Source organism: Prionailurus bengalensis, chromosome C1 (assembly GCF_016509475.1).
Source record: "Prionailurus bengalensis isolate Pbe53 chromosome C1, Fcat_Pben_1.1_paternal_pri, whole genome shotgun sequence".
Classification (NCBI taxonomy): Eukaryota; Metazoa; Chordata; class Mammalia; order Carnivora; family Felidae; genus Prionailurus; species Prionailurus bengalensis.
Genome location: NC_057345.1, coordinates 98245805 through 98268909, shown reverse-complemented (window position 1 = coordinate 98268909; position 23105 = coordinate 98245805). Strand labels below are relative to the sequence as shown.

The following is a 23105-nucleotide window of genomic DNA, read 5'->3' as shown; positions in this document are numbered from 1 at the left end:
AAAGCCCATTATTGGAGGAGGCGGTAAGTTGGGAGTTTTAAAACAATGTTTCTCAAGTTTTTGGGTTTTTTAATTTATTTTGAGAACACACAAGCGTGCAAGGGAGAGGGGCAGAGAGAGAACCCCAAGCAGGCTCCACACTGCGCTCACTAAAGCCTTAATGCGGGGCTCGATCTCACAAACTGAGATCATGACCTAAGAGCCCTGATCAAAAGTGGGATGCTTAACTGACTGAGCCACCCAGGCACTTCCCCCTTTTTGTTTCTTAAGTAGGCTCCACACCCAATGTGGGGCTTCAACACATGACCCTGAGATTGAGTCGCATGCTGCACCAGTCCGTGCAGCCAGCCAGGTGCCCCAGTGTTTCTCAGGTTTTTCTTAATGGTGGAGAGAGAATACATCTTGGGAGCAGAGGGTTACTGGTTTATGGTCATAACTTGAAGTGACTTGTGACACCAAATATTTCCATCTTTTATTTTTTTTTTTTAATTACATTCTTGCTCCACTGGAAAATTCATTCCACTAATGCCTAATCCAATTTGCTTCACCTTCTCAGCCCCAAGAAATTGTATCTTCTGCTGTTCCCTGCCTGAGAGACTAGACTTTAGGTAATCCTGGTCTCTCACCACACTCCTCTGTCCAGTGGTATTCCCTTTTTCGCTATTTTGCTAGTAAATCCCAGTCTAGTATAGTGACCAGCTTACAGAGCTTGCATGTTTCCTCGGCCAAGGTGAGTTTGGTGTGCCGGGTTCAGAGTGCATTACTCCACAGAAAGCAGCTCAATGACAAATCTGTAAATTAAGATTGATAGTTCTCTTTCTCTAGATTGATCATACTCATAAAGCTTGTCCCATTAATTGAGATTCCTCTCATTCATAAATAACTACACAGTTTGAGGATGCCTCCAGCAAAGCTAAGAGAAAACAAGTCTGCAGGACATTGGATAAACTGAGCGAGGTCACTAGCCCCACCACTAGGTCAATATGTGAGCCAGTGAACTTAACTGTTTTACAAGTCAGTTTGAATTGGATTTTTTTTATCACCACATAAACCATCCTAACTTAAGCCTTCAGGATAAAATAACCAGGTACTTTTTCCTGAAGATTGTAACACTACATGCAACAAAACACTTGATTTTTAGAGTGTTTGTCAAACAGTATACAATGCAGATTGAGATCTCTTTGGTTATCATCCTACAAGGGAAAATAATAAGCAGAGAAAAGTGTGAGATAGTTAACCCTTTATCAACTTTAAGAGAAATGGAGCTTCCTAGCCCATATGAAAGACAACTTTCAGTTACCATCAATTTCACAGACATGTTTGTAAATTGTCTTAAATATTTTAATCACAGAGGTACCTGGCTGGCTCAGTTGGTAGAGTGTGCAACACTCGATCTTAGGGTTGTGAGTTCAAGTCCCATGTTGGGTGTAGAGATAACTTAAAATCTTTAAAAAATTTATTTTAGTGGGGGTGCCTGGATGGCTTAGTTGGTTAAGCATCCAACTCTTGATCTCTGCTCAGGTCATGATCTCAGAGGTTCATGAGTTTGAGCCCTGCATCAGGCTACTCACTGTCACTGTAGAGACTGCTTGGGATTCTCTCCCTCTCTTTCCATCCCTCCCCTGCTCCTGTTCTCTCTCTTTCAGAATGAATAAATAAAAAAAGAAAAAAAATTAATATACATATATATATATATATATATATATTTTTTTTTTTTAGGGGCGCCTGGGTGGCTCAGTCAGTTGAGCGTCTGACTTTGGCTCAGGTCATGATCTCATGGTTCATGAATTCAAGCCCCACATCGGGCTCACTGCTGTCAGTGTGGAGTCTGCTTCTACACTTTTTTTTTATTCCTTTACTCCTCCTACCCCTCTTCCTTTCTGCCGTTTGTTCAAATCCAGTATTACTGCCACCCCAGACAAGCATTTATGATATCACAGTTCTGGGGATTTACTGGGCTTAGGTAGAAAGTACTTAAGGATTTTCTTACAGTTGTGGTCAGAGGGTGTCCGGGACTAGTGTTTTCTCAATAGATTCACTTGTATCTGACACATGGGCTGGGAAGAATCAAACAACTGACAGCTGACTGGGACTTTCAGGAATCCTTGGGCACCTCTCTCTCTGTCTATGTGGTTTCTCTCGCATGGAGGCTTCAGGGTAGCCAGACTTCTTACGTGACAGCTCCTCCAAAGGTATATGTCAGAGAGTCCAACATAAGATGTATTACTTTCTATGACTTGGCCCCAGAAGTCACACTGTTACTTCTGACCTGTTGTGTTTGTTCGAAGCAAGGCAGTAAAGCCAGGCCGTATTCAAGGGAGAGGAATTAGATTCCATCTCAGTTGGGAATAATGTTGAATTTGTAGACATATTTGGTTTTTCTAAACTTAGACATGCTTTAATATCCCTCCCACTCCCTTTCCAACTTCAGTCCTAAAGTCATTAGATGGGGCAGAGCAAAGTAGGTACCCACAGAGAGGATGGGCCCTAAGTCCATTCTGGTGCTGTCCTGAGAAGAAGGGAAGACACATACACACACACACACACACACACACACACATACACACACACACACACACACACGGAAGGCATTGTGAAGACAGACCAAGAGAGCAACACCACGTAAAGACAGATTACAGTGATGAGTCTACAAGCCCAGGAATATCAGGGATCGCTGGCAACCACCAGAAACTGGGAGGATGTATTCTTCCTAGAGCCTTCGGAAAGAGCGTGGCCTTGATGACACCTTGACTTCAAACTTCTAGGCCCCAGAACTGTAAGACAGTAAGTTTCTGTTGTTTTAAGACACTCAGTGTGTGGTATGTTCTCACAGCAGCCCTAGGAGAATAAAAGAGGTTATGTTACAAGAAAGAGCCACAGTTCAGTTGAAAACAGGCATTATGTCAGTGGATACACAAGGCTGTTACCCGTCACGCCGTCCCCTGCTCTCGGCCCTCTCTCAGCACGAAATAGAAACTATTTGGAGAACCTGACTAGCCCAAGAGAAAAAAACCCTGAAGTTGTTGAAATTGACAGTTTTTTAACACATGACCCAGCCAACGGGCCGCCTGGGTGGCTCAGTCGGTTGAGCATCCGACTTTGGCTCAGGTCATGATCTCAGGGTCTGTGAGTTCAAGCCCCGTGTTGGGCTCTGTGCCGACAGCTCAGAGCCTGGAGCCTGTTTCGGACTCTGTGTCTCCCTCTCTCTGACCCTCCCCCATTCATGCTCTGTCTCTCTCTGTCTCAAAAATAAATAAACGTAAAAAAAAAAAAAATTAAAAAAAAAAAGAAGAAAAATATATCCTCAGAGAAGTAAGAAGATAAAAAAAAAAAAAGATACTGTTTTGTTAAGGAACACCTAGAAAACAAAACAGCTCCTAGGAATTAAAAAGCATGGTAGCAGAAATTAAAATTCAATAGATCTGTTAGGAATGTAAAAGTTGACAAACTCTCCCAGAAAGTGTAGCCAAAAATGCAAAAATAGAAAATAGAGGGAAAAAATAAGACTAATTGGGAAGATCAATATCCAAATATTTTTGAGATTAAAACAAAAACAAAAAAAAAAACGGAAGGAGGAAATCATCAGAAAAATAAATCAGAATTTTCCAGAACTGAATGGTATGAGTTTCCAGATTTCAAGGTCCCAGAACAACAGATAAGAATAAACAAACTTCCAAGCATATTATTTATGAAGTGTCAGAACACCATGGACAAAAAAGATTGTGCAAGATCTTGGAGAAGCATATCAAGAATCGAGAATCAATAATGCTCACTAGAACAACATTTGTGGTGTCCTCCGGACCAAAGATGGGGATGGTGGTGCATTTGTTTTTGAGCTCTTTGCCATGAACCCAGGAGGGCCCTGGCAAGTATCTGGGTGTGATCTCAGGCATCCTCAAGATGATGCCAGTGAGCCATTCTTTTTTTCTTTTTTTTTTTAATTTTTTTTTTTTTACATTTATTTTTGATCAAGAGAGACAGAGCATAAGTGGGGGAGGGGCAGAGAGAGAAGGAGACACAGAATCCAAAGCAGGCTCCAGGCTCCGAGCTGTCACCACAGAGCCCACGGGGCTTGAACTCACAAACCATGAGATTATGACCTGAGCCGGAGTAGGACACTTAACCAGCCACCCAGGAGCCCATTAAGAATGGCGTGGGCCATTCTTAAATGTTTATAACAAAGGATATGAGGACACTTCCTGATGAAAGAGAATACAGAAACAACCTTGAAAAAAAATCTAGAATCAAAACATCTTCAGGCTTCTCAGCATCAACTCTGGAAGCTAGAACGAAAGGAGCAGTGCCTTTAGAATTCTTAAGAAAATTTTCTAACCTATAATTCTATACCTAGTCAAATTATTAGTTAAGTTGAGGATAGAATAAAGACTTTCAGTCACGTGAGATCTCAAAAACACCTACTACCTGAGTATCCTTTCTGAAGGAGCTGCTGGTGGATGTACTCTTCTGATTAGTGCCCTTGTAAAAAAGACCCCAGAGAGTTCCTTCCCTCTTCTGCCATCTGACACAGTGAGAAGACGGCTGTCTTCTAAAAAAATTGTTTTTAATGTTTGTTTTATTTTTGACAGAGAGACAGAGGGGGGCAGGGGCAGAGAGAGAGGGAGACACAGAAACTGAAACAGGCTCCAGGCTCTGAGCTGTCAGTACAGAGCCCGATGTGGGGCTCAAACCCACGAACTGTGAGATCATGACCTGAGCCGAAGTCGGACGCTTAATCGACTGAGCCACGCGGGTGCCCCAAAACGGCTGTCTTCTAGACACCTTCTCTGTACAGAGCTAGGTGGTGCTTGCTTCTCAGTATTTATATTAATTACCTTTCATATTTCTTTACACTAGATCTTTATAGTAAGCTGAATAATGGCCCTCACATGTTCGGATCAAAATCCCTGGAACCTGTAAATGTGTTACTTTCCTTGGCAAAAGGAATTATGCAGATGTAATTTAATTAAGGTTCATGAGATGGGGAAATTATCCTGGATTAATCTGGGTGGCCCAACGTAATCCCAAGGGTTCTTACAGGAGGGAAGGTGGAGAAGTGGGAAGTCTGGAGTTGCCTTGGCTTTACCTCCTGTTGTACAGAGGAAGCTCCTCTTTAGATGGAGAGAATAAGCCAGAAAAGACTGGGAAATCCAAGACATCAGCAGATTTGGTATCTACTGAGAGCCCGTCTTCTCAATGTGTCATCATATGGCAGAAGATGGGGGAAACTCTCTGGGGTCTCTTTCACAAGGGCACTAATCCTGTTCCTGTTCTACCCCCCAGGACCTAATCACCTTCCAAAGGCTCCCACATCCGAATACCATCATATTGGGTATTAGATTTCAACATACGAATTTGTGGACGGGAGAGGGGACACAGATATTCAGTCTATAGCAGAAGGCAATATTTCAGCCATTGGTTGAAGGCCCCTGAGAGAAAATAAACTAAACAATCTCTGGGTCTTGTTCTGGTCACGGCTTCGCTGACAGCTACAAAAAGTCTATTCTGGGGAAATTAGGGAACAAGGTTGTAAGTGAATCCTGGGAAACAGAGGGCTTAGCATTGTTGGGGGTTCTGGCAAGGCTAGGATGCAGGCTAGTACTGCACACTTGGCAGGAATGTGAGATCATGCTAAACTCAAGAGTCGGACACTTAACTGAGTCAACCAGGCGCCCGATAAGTGTCTTTTTAAATATGTTATACAGATTCAAGATTCTCCCTATAATGTCTATCTTACTTGGGTAGTTTTTTTTGTTTTGTGAGAGAGAGAGAGCGCGTGCGCGCACGCATGGGGGAGGGGCAGAGGAAGAGAGAGAGAGAGAACCTTAGGCAGGCTTGAAGCCCCAGTATGGAGCCGCACGTGGGGCTCAATCTCACGACCTTGAGATCATGACATGAGCCGACGTCGAGTCAGATGCTCACTGAGCCACTGAGGTACCCTTACTTGGTTGGATTCTTACATGTCTTTTGAGAAGGAAGGAGGGTAAATTCAGAGCATACTCTCTCAGTGACTTATTGTAGCAGGGCCACCACTTGTCCCTCTAACATATGTTATCCCCTTGTATAATAATAGAAGTTTTAGCTGGGCACATGGCTGCTCAGCTAAAAACTAATTTCCTAGTTTCCCATCCAATCATGTGCATACCCCATGTGACTAGGTTGTGTTCAGTGAGATAGAGCCTGAAGTGATGTATGCAACTTGTGAGTCATGCCCTTAATTTCCACGTTCACCAGCCAGGAATCTTACACCTGGATAGTGAGGACTTATCTAACATCACACCATAAATTACTGTCAAGCTAACATTAGAAGAAAGGGTGGCACATAGACAAGGAAAAAGGGGAACGCTGTGCTGATAGTGATGTGAACAATATGCTTTGTATTTTACTTACATGATTAAATTGTCTACGCTCAGTAGCAGTAAATTTCCATTTTAATGAGATTTGGATACAACATAGCAATTCATATTCACTAAAATGAGATTTTACTCTACATTAGACACCATTAATATCAACTGCAACATTATGACTTACTTTCTGTTAAACTTTGGTTTCCCAAATCTGATTTTGTACCATCATAAAAGTATTAATTACAAGAGAAGGTCAAACCAACTGAAGAGAATAAAAAGAAGTACACTAGTAATATTAGTTTATATACAATTTGATACAAATAAAAATGCCTTTTTTTTTTAAGATTTTTTTTTTCAAAGTAATCTCTACACCCAATGTGGGGCTTGAACTCACAACGCCGAGATCACACGCTCCACTGACTGAGCCAGCCAGGTGCCCCTAGAAATGCCTTTAAAATAGTTATTAACATCTTGCTATAACGAAATTTTGTTCACGTGAATACATAATCTCATTATGCAAAACTTAGAAATGAAATGGGAAGTACTCTAATGTTCCATTATATTTCAGTAAGTGAAAAGAAATGTTTTAAATATAGTAGGAGAAGGGGAGGTGTTAAAACCCTAAGATAAGTTTCTCTCTCCAAATCTTGAAAGTTTTTGGTCAAGTAATTTGGGTATGAGTTTAAGGTTACATAATTAGGACAGTTAAAAGTTCAGCTTTACCTTTCATCAGTGTTCCCTTCCCCTACTATACAATCAAATCCTTTCAATAAGATGTGTGTACAGCTTAGAAAGTAGCTTTCTTAAACTGAATTTTGTTAATGACCGTGTATGTTAGGCTTTTGCTGACAATTGTAATTAAATTTGAACTGCTCACTAAAAATGGCCCTGAGGACACCTGCTTCACCACCCTTCCATGTCCTCTGCCTTATTTTATGTCTTGTGCTTTTCACTAAGTTTGAAGGTCTCCCCTTCAGTCCACATTGTGTTATTCTCTCCTCCTTTTAAAAAAGAAACTGCCTATTTCTTGTAGTATTCTTGTTTGACCATAGCGGGTACAAGGTCATTAAAAAGTCAAATAAATTGCTCATGCAGCAATTCATACGACCTGTCTGCTCTCCATTCCATGACATGAGAAAATGGAGATAGTTAATTTACTCTGATGTTTCACATATGGAAGAATTCTTCTGTTTTTTCCCAGAGGTTAAATTTAATCTCACATAGATTTTGCTTTCATTGTTCAAACTATAAAGGGTGCCCAACCCACCAGAAAAATAAAAGATGATCAACTTAGCCTGCTAAACTGTCAAATTCACCCTGGAGACCTGCAAAGAAACAGAGTCCTACTGTATATAAAGTAGCAATTACTTCGCCACCATTAATCTCCATTTCTAACAAAAAATAAACAATAGTAGATATTGATGTACCCCATTTATTAGTCCTTTTGCATTATTTTGTTCTATAAAAAATGCAAAAAAATGAAGTGCTAGTATTACAATAGCACAGGAAAAACAGAAAATTAGAAATCATAGTAGCATAAAACAATGAAAATTGTAGTATAACTAAGGAAATTTTCTTTTTTTTATATTTATTTATTTTTGAGAGAGAGAGAGAGAGAGAGCGAGCATGAGCAGGGGAGGGGCAGAGAGGGAGACAGAATCTGAAGCAGGCTCCAGGCTCTGAGCTGTCAGCACAGAGCCCAACCGGGGCTCCAACTCATGCACTATGAGATCGTGACCTGAGCCAAAGTCAGACGCTTAATCAATTTAGCCCCACTAAAGAAATTTTCATCATGGGTAACAATACAAATTCCCAGTATGCTTCTAAATTCCCTGAATTTAATCAATTATAAAAAGAAATTTAAGGGTGCCTGGCTGGCTCAGTCAGTAGAGCACATGACTCTTGATCTTGGGGTTGTAAGTTCGAGCCCCCTGTTATGTGTAGAGATTACTTAAAAATAAAATCTTTTTGGGGTGCCTGGGTGGCTCAGTCAGTTGGTTAAGCATCCAACTCTTGATTTCGGCTCAGGTCATGATCTCACAGTTTTGTGACTTTGAGCCGCACATCAGGCTCTGTGCTGACTCTGCAGAACCTACTTGGGATTCTCTCTCTCTCCCTCTCTCTCTTTCTCTGCCCCTACCCGGCTTGCTATCTTCTCAAAATGAATAAATAAACTTAAAACAATTAAATTAAATTAAATTAAATTAAATTAAATTAAATTAAATTAAATTAAATTAAAATCTTAAAAAAAAAAAAGAAATTTTAGGGGCACCTGAGTAGCTCAGTCGGTTAAGTGTTTGACTTTGGCTCAGATCATGATCTCACAGTTCATGTGTTCAATCTCTGCATAGGGGTCCACACTGCTGGTGTGGAGCTTGCTTGGGATTCTCGCTCTGTTTTCTCCCCTGCCCCTCCCCCACTCATATGTTTTATTTTTTCTCTCTCTCTCAAAATAAATAAATAAACAAAAAAAAAATGGACGCCTGTGTGGTTCAGGCAGTTAAGCGCTGGACTCTTGATTTCGGCTCAGGTCAGGATCATTCTGTCATGATCTGGCGGTTCAGAGCCTGCTTGGGATTCTCTCTCTCCCTCTGTCTCTCTGCCCCACCCCTCTCTCTCTCAAAATAAATAAACTTAAAAAAAAAGAAACATTTAAAAGAAAGGAAATTTAGAGAGGAACCAGATATCTTAATACATCACAGCCTTCTTGTGACATAAGAGAGAATAATAAAATGAGTGTATCTTTTTATGTTAATACCAACTAATCAATTGTAATTGGTATAATTACTACTTTGCTATTTCCTCCTAGTATTCATTATTGCTGAATACACAATGATAGCACAGGATATAATTTATTCTTTGGCAATATGTCAATTGCAGGCGCTGCATTTTCAATACATGTTTCCCGTTGCAGAATTTGTATGTGTTATAAAGAGTGCAGTGTAAGTCTACCTACTTCAGAGTTAAAAACTTGACAGTTTTCCTGGGCAGTGAATGTTACTTGTTTCTAAACTACATCTATTCATCTTGTAAAGGAAGGGACGTTTGAAAAACAAGGCATCGTAAGGACAAAAAAGTGACGTAGGCCATCAGCAATATAGATGCTCAGTCTCTCCAATCCCTTTTCCACAGCAGTTCCTTCCCTCAAAAGCTGCCAGACCCATCACTGTCTTAGCAAGATATTTTGCACGGGCAATTGGATGCTACGGACGCTTCAAGGCAACCATTCTAACATTGCTAACCACTTTACCACCAATCTTTGAATGACAATATCTTGTTGCCCGTTCTTATTGCAAGTTTCAAATTTCCGAACTTTGCTCCTGGTGCTTAAAAACTAAAGGAGAGTAATGTGCTTAGCTGAGAGGCATCTGATAGTATAATGGTTGGTGTATATATATATATATATATATATATATATATATATATATTTTTTTTTTTTTTTTTTTTTTTTTTAATGTGGTGCTAGGTGCAAAATCTGTAAAAAAGAAAAAACTCAAATGGGGTCACAGTTCCTTTGTGACCTGAAACAACACTTTGTAAAATTTCCAGCTATGGACTGACCACCTCTGCATGACACCTGTGACCTCCAGGTGTATTACTGTACAAGGCGCCCAGCGATGTGCTCCATTAGCCAAGAGTATATCCTGCCAAGACATGGTTACCACTAACTCATCACTTCACTGTGTTCGGTATTCATCATGTGCGCTTAGCTGTTTGTGGCTATACTCCCCTCACAAACCGAACTGGGGTATACTGCCAAAGGGGTATGTGATCTTACAATTGCACGTTGTATAAAAGGTGGCTCTCGGTGTTTTTTTTTTTTTTTAATTAACTTGTTTTATTTTTTATGTTTTTTAGATTTACATTCAAATTAGTTAGCATATAGTGCAGCAATGATTTCAGGAGTAGATTCCTTAATGTCCCTTACCCATTTAGCCCATCCCCCCTCCCACACTCCCTCCCATAACCCTCAGACTGTTCTCCATATTTATGAGTCTCTTCTGTTTTGTCCCCCTCCCTGTTGTTATATTATTTTTGTTTCCCTTCCCTTAGGTTCATCTGTTTTATCTCTTAAAGTCCTCATAGGAGTGAAGTCATATGATTTTTGTCTTTCTCTGACTGACTAATATCACTTAGCATAATACCCTCCAGTTCCATCCATGTAGTTGCAAATGGCAAGATTTCATTCTTTTTGATTGCCGAGTAATACTCCATCGTGTATATATACCACATTTTCTTTATCCATTCATCCATTGATGGACATCTGGGCTCTTTCCATACTTTGGCTGTTGTTGATAGTGCTGCTATAAACATGGGGGTGCATGTGTCCCTTCAAAACAGCACACCCGTATCCCATGGATAAATGCCTAGTAGTGCAATTGCTGGGTCTTAGGGTAGTTCTATTTTTAGTTTTTTGAGGAACCTCCATACAGTTTTCCAGAGTGGCTGCACCAGCTTGCCTTCTCACCAGCAGTGCAAGAGAGATCCTCTTTCTCCACATCCTTGCCAACATCTGTTGTTGCCTGAGTTGTTGATGTTAGCCATTCTGACAGGTGTACGGTGGTATCTCATTGTGGTTTTGATTTGTATTTCCCTGATGATGAGTGATGTTGAGCATTTTTTCATGTGTTCACCATCCAGCTGTCTTCTTTGGAGAAGTGTCTATTCATGTCTTTTGCCCATTTCTTCACTGGATTATTTGTTTTTGGGTGTTGAGTTTGATAAATTCTTTATAGATTTTGGACACTAACCCTTTCTCTGATATGTCATTTGCCAACATCTTCTCCCATTCTGTTGGTTGCTTTTTAGTTTTGCTGATTGTTTCCTTCGCTGTGCAGAAGCTTTTTATTTTGATGTCCCGGTAGTTCATTTTCGCTTTTGTTTCCCTTGCCTCCGGAGACGTGTTGAGTAAGAGGTTGCCGTGGCCAAGATCAAAGAGGTTTTTGCCTGCTTTCTCCTCGAGGATTTTGATGGCTTCCTGTCTTACATTTAGGTCTTTCATCCATTTTGAGTTTATTTTTGTGCATGGTGTAAGAAAGCGGTCCAGGTTCATTCTTCTGCATGTCACTGTCCAGTTTTCCCAGCACTTCTTGCTGAAGAGACTGTCTTTATTCCATTGGATATTCTTTCCTGCTTTGTCAAAGATTAGCTCTGGTGTTCTAAACTGCGAACATCAAGGTCGTTGAGGAAAACTGCTCAAACCAAAATCTGGGCTTACAAAATTTCTTTGCACTTAAATTGGTAAGCAGTATAGATGAAAAGCTGCGTGAAAATGTAATTATCGTGTGTGTTGCAGTTTGGTTTCCCAGGAGAAAAATCTGAAATGGAAATTAGCATGCAGGGCGTTTATCAGGAAGTGTCCTTGGCATGGGCACCTTTGGGGGAATGAAGGAAGAAGGATTAGGCAAGAGAAGTTGAACTGTGATGCAGTTGCCCCCAAAGCCTCAGTTGCCTTCTGGGAGGTCTGGAGCGGAGAGGACGCTGTGGAGTCTTTCTGCAACTGGGTGGGGGGGGGGGGGGGGCGGGAGGGTCAGATGGGCCTCTGTTAAACCCTGTCAACCAGCTATTGAATGTGGGATGCAGCTGGTGAGGCGGCATGACATTGGGACGAGGTGGCTCTCTTCAGCCAAGGGCAAGTTCCAGAGAGGGACTTAGCTGAGAGTTGTCAGGTGTCTACTCACCAAGAAGCTAGAGTGCTTCAGACCTATCTGGGCGTGCGCTGGGCAGCACACCACAGCGTGGTCTGGAATTGGCAATGGGAAGAAGTGTAATAGCAGCAGACATTTGGTGTAGTAAAAATAGCTGAGCTCAAACTACCTACGTCTTGTATCTTAAATATGTCACAACCCTGCCCAAGAAGCTCCCCCCTGCCACCATTCAATTCCAACCCCATTCTCTGGTGTATAAGAACCACCACAACCTGCCTTACCCTACCTGTCCAAAACCCTAACTCCCATGTGTTCCCGACTGAGATCTTCAAATTCATCGAGGTCAGTGAATTCACTTCTTTATTTCTGCCCAGGCTCTTCTCTTCTCTACCTAAATCCAGTAAGCTTCCATACACATACTATGGTACTCTCTTCCTTTACTGGATTTTCAGCCCACAGGCTATGCCACAAATTCACCCCTTAATTATAAATGATCTCTATCTCCAGCGGCTTTTGGTGTGTTTCAATCCAGTAGATTGAAAACTCCTCCACAGCAAGGGTTGTGCCTTGTGTCTTCTCATACCATCTACCGTGTTAGTGGGCATGTGACTGGACACTGAATAGATTCAGAGGTTTAGAGACAGAAGAGACTTCAGGGGCCACTTAGTCCAACCTGATTTTACAGACGATTTAACAGAGGCTCAGAAAGATTAAGCTGTAATCCTCCTCTGAGCTCCCTCATTACCTTGTTTGTATGTTTTTTTAATGGTATTTATTGCTTTCTATTTTCTATGTTAATTATCTTCCTACCTGTTTTACCAGTTTTTATCTATATTTTTATGGGCTATTTCTCTCCTGCCTGTTACTTACATGCTGGTGTTCCCTAAGGCTCTGTTGGGTTGTTTTACCTGAGCCATCCGTTCCCATAGGCATCAATTACCACCAATAAACTGAACAACTCACTAATCTGTATCTTTAGCTAGAACTCTCCCCCCAGTAGTCCATGGACAACTCCACTGGATGTTCTGCAAGATTCTTGTACTTAACTTGTCCTCGACACCTCCCTAATCCTGTGTCCAAAAGACCACCCAATTGTACTCATGTACTTTGGAAATGTCGACTGAATCCCAATCTCCTCTGCATTCACTGTCTTACACTTATGAGTTCAGGTCTTCCTCATCTCTGAAAAACAGGAACAGGCTCTTCCCTCTTCTCCTTATAGCCATTCTTTTCCTACTACTTCACCCTCAAAGCTGCTACCAGAGTAATCTTCCCTCCAAAATTAACCTAATATGTCACTCCGTTCTACATCTTCTTTAAATTTTTCTTTAAAAATCTTCATTGGCTCCAGGTGCCTGGGTGGCTCAGTCGGTTAAGCATCTGACTTCGGCTCAGGTCATGATCTCACGGTCTGTGGGTTCGAGCCCCACGTCAGGCTCTGTGCTGACAGCTTGGAGCCTGGAGCCTGCTTCACATTCTGTGTCTCCCTCTCTCTCTGCCCCTCCCCCAATGGTCCTCTGTTTCTGCCTGTCTCAAATAAACATTAAACGATTTTTTTACAAATTGTCATTGGCTCTTTGTTACCTATAATGGAAAGCTAAACTTCTTACCATAGTATACAGAGGGAGGCAGATAGTAAGCTTTGTGGTTAAGACAAACTTCCAGGAGTAAATTTTGATTGTCCCTTATGGCTATGTGACCTCAAGCAAGCTTATTTATTATTTCTGTCTGTTTTCCATGTCAAAAATGGGCACAGTAATCTTACTATCTGATAGGATTGTTGTAAAGAATATGCAAACTGATATACATAAAGTGCACAGAACAGTGCCTGGTACGTACTAATTTCTGAACCACCCTGGGCATGCATAATGACTTTATAAATTCCCTCATGTGTGTTGTTGCTTTGGAACGTCCTGATCCTTAAATGTCCTCAAATATCAGTTTTCTTTTTTCTTTCCCTGTTCCTCAGAAGGGATAATTTCCACTGTCCTATCTTCAAGTTCACCAATTCTTTTCTCTCCCTGGTCTTAAAAGAGAGAGAAAAAAAAAAAAGAAAAATAGAGATTTTTTTTAAAGGCATCAGAGATGTCACAGTGGCTCAGTCAGTTAAGCACATGACTCTTGACTTTGGTTCAGGTCATGATCCCATGGTTTATGAGTTTGAGCCTGTGTCAGGCTCCATGCTGACAGCACAGTGTCTGCTTGGGGATTCTCTCTTTCCCTCTCTCTGCCTCTCCCCTGCTCATGTTCTTCCTCTCTCTCTCTCTCAAAATAAATAAATTAAAAACTTAAAAAAATTTTTTTGTAAAGGCATGAGCCTTTTAAACCCTCTGGAAGTCACTTCAACCAGAACTGGAGAGGAGTGTAACCATGGTGGGGGGGGGGGGGGGGGTATAATAATGGCTGCCTACCTCTGTGTCTGCACTTTCATGATTAAAAGTAGCAACCATCGATCAGAGCACAGATGCCCCCATTACTAGAGGACATGGTCTTTATTGCACACCCTGGCTCCCACAAGGCACATGCAAGCTGCTCCTGGAACATATGTACAGTTGTCTGCCATGGGGCTGGGATGTAGGGGACAGGTAGCTGCTGCTTAGCTAGGAGCTTAAACTGACCAAAATTAACCACGATTTACTGTTCAAGACTTCCCTTGGAAGTTGCAAGCCTTGCAATGGACTCTAGAGCTCCAAAATAGCTACACCAGACATATTTTGCCAGTAAAATTGTAGTCTAGGTGGGGAGACAGATTCCTGGTGTTTTGTATGCTGCCATCTTCCCAGAATCCTCTTTCCGATGCATCACTTTTCATTCAGTCAGATTGGTCACTATAAAAATAATGGAGGGGTGCCTGGGTGATTCAGTCAGTTAAGTGTCTGACTCTTGATTTTGTCTCAGGTCATGGTCTCACAGTTTATGGATTTGAGCCCCAAGTCAGGCTCTGCACTGACAGCATGGGGTCTGCTTGGGATTCTCTCTCCTTCTCTCTCTGCCCCTCTCTCACTCGTGCACTCCCTCCCTCTCTCTGTCTCAAAATAAATACACAAACTTTATGGCGTCTGGGTTGCTTAGTTTGTTAAGCGTCCAACTCCTGATTTCAGCTGGGGTATGATCTCATGGTTTGTGGGTTCAACCCTGGCGTTGGGCTCTGCACTGGCAGTGTGGAGCCTGTTTGAAATTCTCTCTCTCGTTTCTCTCTGACCCTCTGTCCACTCACGCACTCTCTGTCTCAAACTAAATGAATAAACACTTAAAAGTCAGTTTAAAAATTAAAAAAAATAATTGATAATGCTCAGTGTTGCAGAAAATATGAAAGAAAAGGAACTTTTGGAGTGTTGAGGGCACAGATGGAGAAAAAAAGTACTATAAATTATGATAGCCTTTTGAGAAGGCAATTTTTTTTTAATATCTTTTTTTTAAGGTAATCTCTACACCCACCACGGGCTCGAACTCACAACCCCAAGATCAAGAGTCACATGCTTTACTGCCTGAGCCAGCCAGACACCCCTGAGAAGGCAATTTGATAATACATATAAAAATTTTTTTGAATGCATGTACACTTTGATCCAAGAATGAACTCTATAGATTTATTTGCACAAAAACCCAATGATCCATGTACAATGATGTTCACAGAAGTATTGTTTGTAACATTGAAAAGCTGGCAATAGGGGCGCCTGGGTGGCGCAGTCGGTTAAGCGTCCAACTTCAGCCAGGTCACGATCTCGCGGTCCGTGAGTTCGAGCCCCGCGTCGGGCTCTGGGCTGATGGCTCAGAGCCTGGAGCCTGTTTCCGATTCTGTGTCTCCCTCTCTCTCTGCCCCTCCCCCGTTCATGCTCTGTCTCTCTCTGTCCCAAAAATAAATAAACGTTGAAAAAAAAAAAATTAAAAAAAAAAAAAAGAAAAAAGAAAAGCTGGCAATATCCAAAATGTGTGTTAATGCAAAACTGGTTAAATAAACTACAGAACAGCCATACTGTGAAATCCTTGACAACTGTTAAAAAATAATGAACACAGAAAGTATTTAGTGACTACAAAGTGTCCTTGACACTTTTGAAGAACACTGATGAGTTATTTCATAGACTCCTGCAATTGGGATAATCATCCCACAGTTTTGTGATGTTTTTCATGATTACTAAGGTTCTGAACTAGTGGGAAGAATGCCACAAGGTGCCCTGCTCAGTGCATCACATCACAGGTACAATGTGATGTGTCTGTTTCTTACTGGTGATGTTAACCTTGATCACTTGGTGTCCACCAGCATTCTCCAATTATACAGTGTTTTTTATTCGGCCAAACTATCTTTCACATATAAAGGTTACAGACAGTTTTAAGCCAGAAGAAGTAAGCTCTATGCCCAATGTGGGGCTTGAACTCATGGCCCTGAGATCAAGAGTCACATGTCTTATTGACTGAGCCAGCTGGGAGGCCCAAAACAGGGTATTTTAGATAGCAGAACTACAGTAACAATAACAGCAAAAAATATAGAGAAGACAAAAAAAAAAAAGAGAATGAAACTTTGAAGAATGAAGTTTCATTCTTTTTTTTTAAATTAAAAATTTATTTTGAGAGAGAAAGAGAAAGAGAGCATAAGCAAGGTAGGGGCAGAGATGGGGAGTGGGGTGGAGAGAATCTCAAGCAGGCTACATCCGGTCAGTGAGGAGCCCAATATCTCACAAACTGTGAGATCATGACCTGAGCCGAAATCAACAGTCAGTTGCTTACCCAACTGGGCCACCCAGGTGCCACTAATTAAATTTCTTGATTACTAAATATAAAAGATATACAGAAAAATACCTGAAGTATGAATTACAAAATAACCAATCATTATGAGGCACATACTCACTAAACACTACCCAAGTCAGGAAATGCAACATTACTAGCATTCCTTCCTGATAACCACTAGCCTTACTTTTATGGTAATTATATACTTTATATATATAACTATATATGTCTTATATATATACATATATATTCCTGGTTTTGCTTGATTTTAAGCTTTTAAAAAAATTTTATTTTTGAGAGAGAGAGAGCAGGAGCTCAGGGAGGGGCAGAGAGAGAGGGAGAGAGAGAATCCCAAGCAGGCTCTGCCCTGTGAGCCTGGAGCCCAACTTGGGCTTGATCTCATGAACCCTAAGATTATGACCTGAGCTGAAATCCAGAATCAGATGCTCAACCAACTGAGCCACTTAGGTGCCCCTGATTTTAGACTTTATATAAATAGACTCACACTATATTTTTTTGTAACTTGCTTTGTTTATTTAAAAATGTGTTTTGGAGCACCTGGGTGGCTCAGTTAGTTGGGTGTCCGACTTTGGCTCAGGTCATGATCTCATTGTTCGTGAGTTTGAGTCCTGTGTCAAGCTCTGAGTGGACAGCTCAGAGCCTGGAGCCTGCTTTGGATTCTGTGTCTCCCTCTCTCTCTGCCCCTCCCCCACTCACATTCTGTCCCTCTCTCAAAAATAAATAAATATTTAAAAAATAAATGCATATTTTTAAAAATGTGTTTCAAGATTCATCCATTATAGGGGTGGCTGGCTGGTTCAGTTGGCAGAGCATGCAACTCTTTTTATTAAAAAAAATTTTTTTTAATGTTTATTCATTTTTGAGAGACAGAGAGAGAGCATGAGTGGGGGAGGGGCAGAGAGCGAGGAAGACACAGAATCCAAAGCAGCAGAACGTGATGCAGGGCTTGAACTCACAGACCGCGAGATCATGACCTGACCTGAAGTTGGATGCTTAACCAACAGAGCCACCCAGGCGCCCCACATGCAGCTCTCGATCTCAGGGTTGTGAGTTCAAGCCCCATGTTGGGCATGGAGCCTACTTAAAAAAAAAAAAGATTCACGCATTACGTTACTTGGATCTTTATGCATTTTCTTGGAAGGATAGTATTCTCTTGTCTGAACATAACAATAATTTATTTACCATGCTTCTGCTGATGGATATTTGCATTGTACCCCAATGGATGCGTTGTGGTAGCTCACTTAGAATTTTCTTTGCATTTCACTGATTACCAACAATCTTAAGCAGTTCTTCATGTTTGTTAAATGTGTTTTATGAGGGAGCATATGGTAAACTGACACCCCACAAACCAACCTTTCCCACCCCACAACCCCCTCCCCACCAGGTGGGATATGTGTGACATTCCTCAGGCACTCCTGGTTGCCCAAAGACAAAGGAAAGGTTAACCAATGGTTAACTGATAGAGATCACAGCCCTGCAGGACAAGAGTCTCCATCAGAATACAAATATCTTAATAAAATTACAAGAAAAAAAGGGCAATCTTATCAACAGCCTAATCTCCAGGAACTGTCTTAATGCTAATGTTTTGCCAGAGGGAAAAACCTTAGCTTGACAATAGCTAGGCCTCCAGTAATCTATGAGTCTTCTTTAGCCTATGGAAATACCTTTAAGAAACTTCCTCTTGACTTTATCTCCCCCAACTCCATAGTATATAAGCTTCACAACCCCAGTGAAGCTCTTTCTGCTCACAGGTCCTGTCCCTGTGCTTTATTAAAAGAACCTTTTTTGCACCAAAGATGTCTCAAGAATTCTTTCTTGGCTGTCGGCTCTGAACCCCTGTCACTCTAAAACCCCTCATCCTCATTTATGAAATGCCTATTCAGAATTTTTTGCCCATTTTTCCCAATGGCTTGCCTTTGTTTACTTACAGACTTTTAAGATACCTTTATATAGTCTATGAGCCCTTTGCGAGTTATATAAGTTATAAATATCTGTCTTTCTAATTTTGATAATTTTGATCATTTGTTTTTGGATGAATAAAAGTTCTTATATTTAACGTAGGCCAATTTATCATTTTTTTTCCTTCATAATTGATACTTTTTGAAACTAGATTAAGAGGGGCACCTGGGTGGCTCAGTCAGTTAAGCGGCCGACTTCGGCTCAGGTCATGATCTCGCGGTCTGTGAGTTCGAGCCCCGCGTCGGGCTCTGTGCTGACAGCTCAGAGCCTGGAGCCTGTTTCAGATTCTGTGTCTCCCTCTCTCTGACCCTCCCCCATTCATGCTCTTTCTCTCTCTGTCTCAAAAATAAATAAATGTTAAAAAAAAAAAAAACTAGATTAAGAAATAAGTCTCTATCCTGAGGTCATGAAGATCTTCTATATTATCTCCTAAAAGCTTTATAGTTTTGTCTTTCATGGTAGATCCATAACCTTTCTGGAATTGATTTATGTGAATGGCACTAGTGACTTTAAAAGGCTGAAAACAAGAATTGGTGAAAACCATATAGGGGCGCCTGGGTGGTGCAGTCGGTTAAGCGTCCGACTTCAGCCAGGTCACGATCTCGCGGTCCGGGAGTTCGAGCCCCGCGTCAGGCTCTGGGCTGATGGCTCAGAGCCTGGAGCCTGTTTCCGATTCTGTGTCTCCCTCTCTCTCTGCCCCTCCCCTGTTCATGCTCTGTCTCTCTCTGTCCCAAAAATAAATAAACGTTGAAAAAAAAAAAAAAAGACCATATAGAGAGTAGTTAGACCCAACAGGCCCCTTCTCCACCTGGGTGTAGTCTGGCTACAAACTTTTGGGATAGATGATGTGAGAAGGGCTCCAGATTTAAGTACAGCAGACACACCTGAGGGCGGGGTTTTGCCTTTGGGCTAAAAATGGAGGGAACTAGTGAAAGGTCAGTCTCTTTTCCAGCTTTGGCCCCTGAACTCAGGCAGCCAGGCATAAGCATTCTGGGAGATTGGGAAATTCTTCTACAAAGAAGTGGAATGGCCCCAGAAACAAGACCTCCAGATAAAAACATTTGTGGATACTAAATACACAGGTTCCCCGGATCACCTTCCATGGTAGCCCACTGTATAAGAAGTTACTCCAAAACAGAGTGGTTTAAAACAACAAACATATTATCTCACAGTTTCTGTGAGTCAAGAATCAGGGCATGGTTTAGCTGGGTACCTCTGGCTCAAAGTCTCTTGTGAAATTGCATTCAAACTGTCAGCCAGGGCTACAGTCTCATCTGAAGACTCACCTGAGGTGAGATAGACTTCCGAGCTCATTCAGGTGGTTGTTGGTCCCTTACCACGTGGGCCTCTCCACAGGGCTGGCCCAGGACAGCCATCTTCCTTCCTGGGCCAGCAACATGAGAGAGGGCACCCAAGATGGAAGCTTCAGCCTACTTTATGAACTAATCTCAGAAGGGACATCCCATCACTTTTGTCATATTTTGTTATAAACGAGTCAATAAATCCAGCTCACACTCAAGGGGTGAAGATTACACAAAAGCAATGCAAATTTTGGGAATTATGTCTAACATCAGCTGCAAACTTGGGGGCTCCCCAGACCACCCTCAGTTTTGATAATTTGCTAGAAGGACTCACAAAACTCACTGAAAGCTGTTACATTCATAATTATAATGTATTATAGTAAAAGGATACACATTAAAGTCAGTCAAGGGAAGGGGCACCTGGGTGGCTCAGTTGGTTAAGCATCCAACTCTTGGTTTCGGCTCAGGTCATGATCTCACAGTTTGTGGGTTCGAGCCCCTTATCAGGCTCCATGCTGGCAGTGCAGAGCCTGCTTGGGATTCTCTTTCTCTCTCTGCACACATAAACTAATAAACTTAAAAAAGAAAAAAAGCTTTAAAATCACCCAAAGGGAAGAGGAACATATGGCAACATCCATAAGAGTTTTAAGTGCAGATCAGCATCCGGTGTCTTCTCAAAGTGGAGTTGTGTATAGAGAACTTACTTCCCACAGCATCAATATATACACATGGGGCATTGCCACTAGGAGAGCCCACGAGCCTTTGAGTCCAGAATGTTTAGTGGGGCTCATTCATGTAGATGTAGACGCGATTGAATGCCTGCATGGCTGACCTTAGTCTCCAGCTCCTCTGGAGGTTTAACTGCTACTGCATGGTCCAAAACTCCCACCACAAATCACACTGTTAGCATGGACTATCTGACCTGGCCCAAGGCCCCCCGGCAAACAAGACACTCTTATCAGGCAGAACATTCCAAAGGTTTAGGGATGCCTCCCAGGGCAAAGGTCAGACCTCTCTTTGGGAAGGGTTAATTTTTCCCCTACATAGGCAGAACTACCAGGAGGTGAGAATGGCCACCTGCCACGCCCACCATTTAGTGGCCTGATGAGGACTTGAGAAGATACAATGTTTGCCAGTAAGTTAAAAGGAGATGCCTAGAGAATCTCTGAATAGCAGGGAAAGTGAGATTGAAGTTGAATAACAGGAATCTGCACAGAACCAGGTCTAAAAAGGAACCATGTAACTGTAACAATGGACCCCCTGATTGTCTTCTGAAGAAGCTTTAATTAAGGATTCTTTTCTTTTTTAAAAAAAATGTAAACGTTTATTTATTTTTGAGAGAGACAGAGCGTGATCAGGGGAGGGTCAGAGAGAGGGGGAGACACAGAATCCGAAGCAGGCTCTAGGCTCTGAGTCATTGGCACAGAGCCTGATGGGGGGCTCGACCCCACGAGCTGTGAGATCATGACTTGAGCTGAAATCAAGAGTTGGATGCTTCACCGACTGAGTCGCCCAGGTGCCCCTGATTGCTATTTCTGATCCATTTGTTCTAGGCTCTTCTTCAGCAACATCACGTATCTGTGGGTTGGCTTTCTACCCTCTATCCTTCATAAGCACCACTTTCTCTTCTAGTTTCTTGGTATTGTTTTTTTCTTTTGCACTTAGGAAGAGCTTCTTAAAAATTTTTTTAATGTTTATTTATTTTTGAGAGAGACAGAGAGAGTGAGTAGGGAAGGGGCAGAGAGAAAGGGAGACACAGAAGCCAAAGCAGGTTCCAGGTGAGCTGTCAGCACAGAGACCAACAAGGGGCTCAAACTTGTGAACTGTGAGATCATGACCTGAGCCGAAGTCAGGTGCTTAACTGACGGAGCCACCCAGGCACCCTGCTATCTTGACTATTATAAATAGTGCTGCAATTGGCATGGAGGTGCAAATATCTTTGTGAGTCAGCTCGGGCTGCTATAACCAAATACCATAGACTGAGTGGCTTAAACAGGATGTTATATTCACAGTTCTGGGGCCTGGGGAGTCAAGATCAAGATCCCAGTCAATTCAGTTCCTGGTGAGAGCTCTCTTCTTGGTTTGCAGATAGGCACCTTCTTGCTGTGTTGTCATATGGCACAGAGAGAGAGAGAGAGAGAGAGAGAGAGAGAGAGAGAGAAAACTCAAGCTTCCCAATGTCTTTTTTGAGAAGGGCACTAATCCCACAGTAAGGACTTCACCTTGATGAACTTATCTAAACCTAGTTACCGCCCCAAAGCCCCACTTCCAAATACCATCACATTGCAGATTAGGGCTTCAACTTAAGAATTTTGGTTGGACACCATTCAGTTCCTAACAGCAGTGGTCACACTTAGCATCCCCATAGTTAGACAACCTGATTTATATGCCCTCTGATGTTATACACAACATCTAGGAGCTGGAAAAGACAAAAGAGTCCAGCTGAGACCTTGATTGTAGCCAAGGCACAGACTTCTCACCTCCAGAACTGTAAGGAAACCATCTGAGTTGCTTACGTCACTAAGTTTGTGGTTGTCACAACAGCAATAGGAAACTAATACAGGCATTTACTGGAAGTAATAAATATTTGTATACTGCATTATCTGAGATATAAATCACACATTTTAGAATATCGCTTTTTTAAAATCTTTTTTAACATTTATTTATTTTGAGAGAGAGAGTGTGTGAGCTGGGAAGGTGCAGGGAGAGAGGGACAGAGAGAATCCCAAGCAGGCTCTGTGCTGTCAAAGCAAAGCCAGATGCAGGGCTGGATCTCATGGAACGGTGAGATCATGACCTGAGCGGAAGCTGGACATTGAACCGACTGAGCCACCCAGGCGCCCCAGGTTTTGATGTTCTTAACTCTCTATTCCCCCCAAAATTTCCCAAGGCAAAGGCAATTCAATGTATTTACCAAACCAGTTCATTTTTCTTTTGAAAACATAGACTATGTGGAAGAGTACATATCCCAGTTGATCTTTCAGTTAAGTGGGGCCATTTGACCAGTTTTGCCCCATGGAAACCAGGCAGGAGTGATATATGATCTTCCATGCACAAGACCGCTCATCTGTCTCTCCCTTCTCAGTGGTTAAAGGTCCCCTGTTGGTGGC

The 23105-nt window shown here is 41.9% G+C and overlaps 1 long non-coding RNA gene across 1 annotated transcript in view; it reads right to left on the bottom strand.

Moving 5' to 3' along the window:
• Positions 1 to 23105, bottom strand: part of LOC122480976 — a 45284-nt gene that overhangs the window by 1248 nt on the left and 20931 nt on the right. The gene's annotated exons all lie outside the window — the stretch shown is intronic.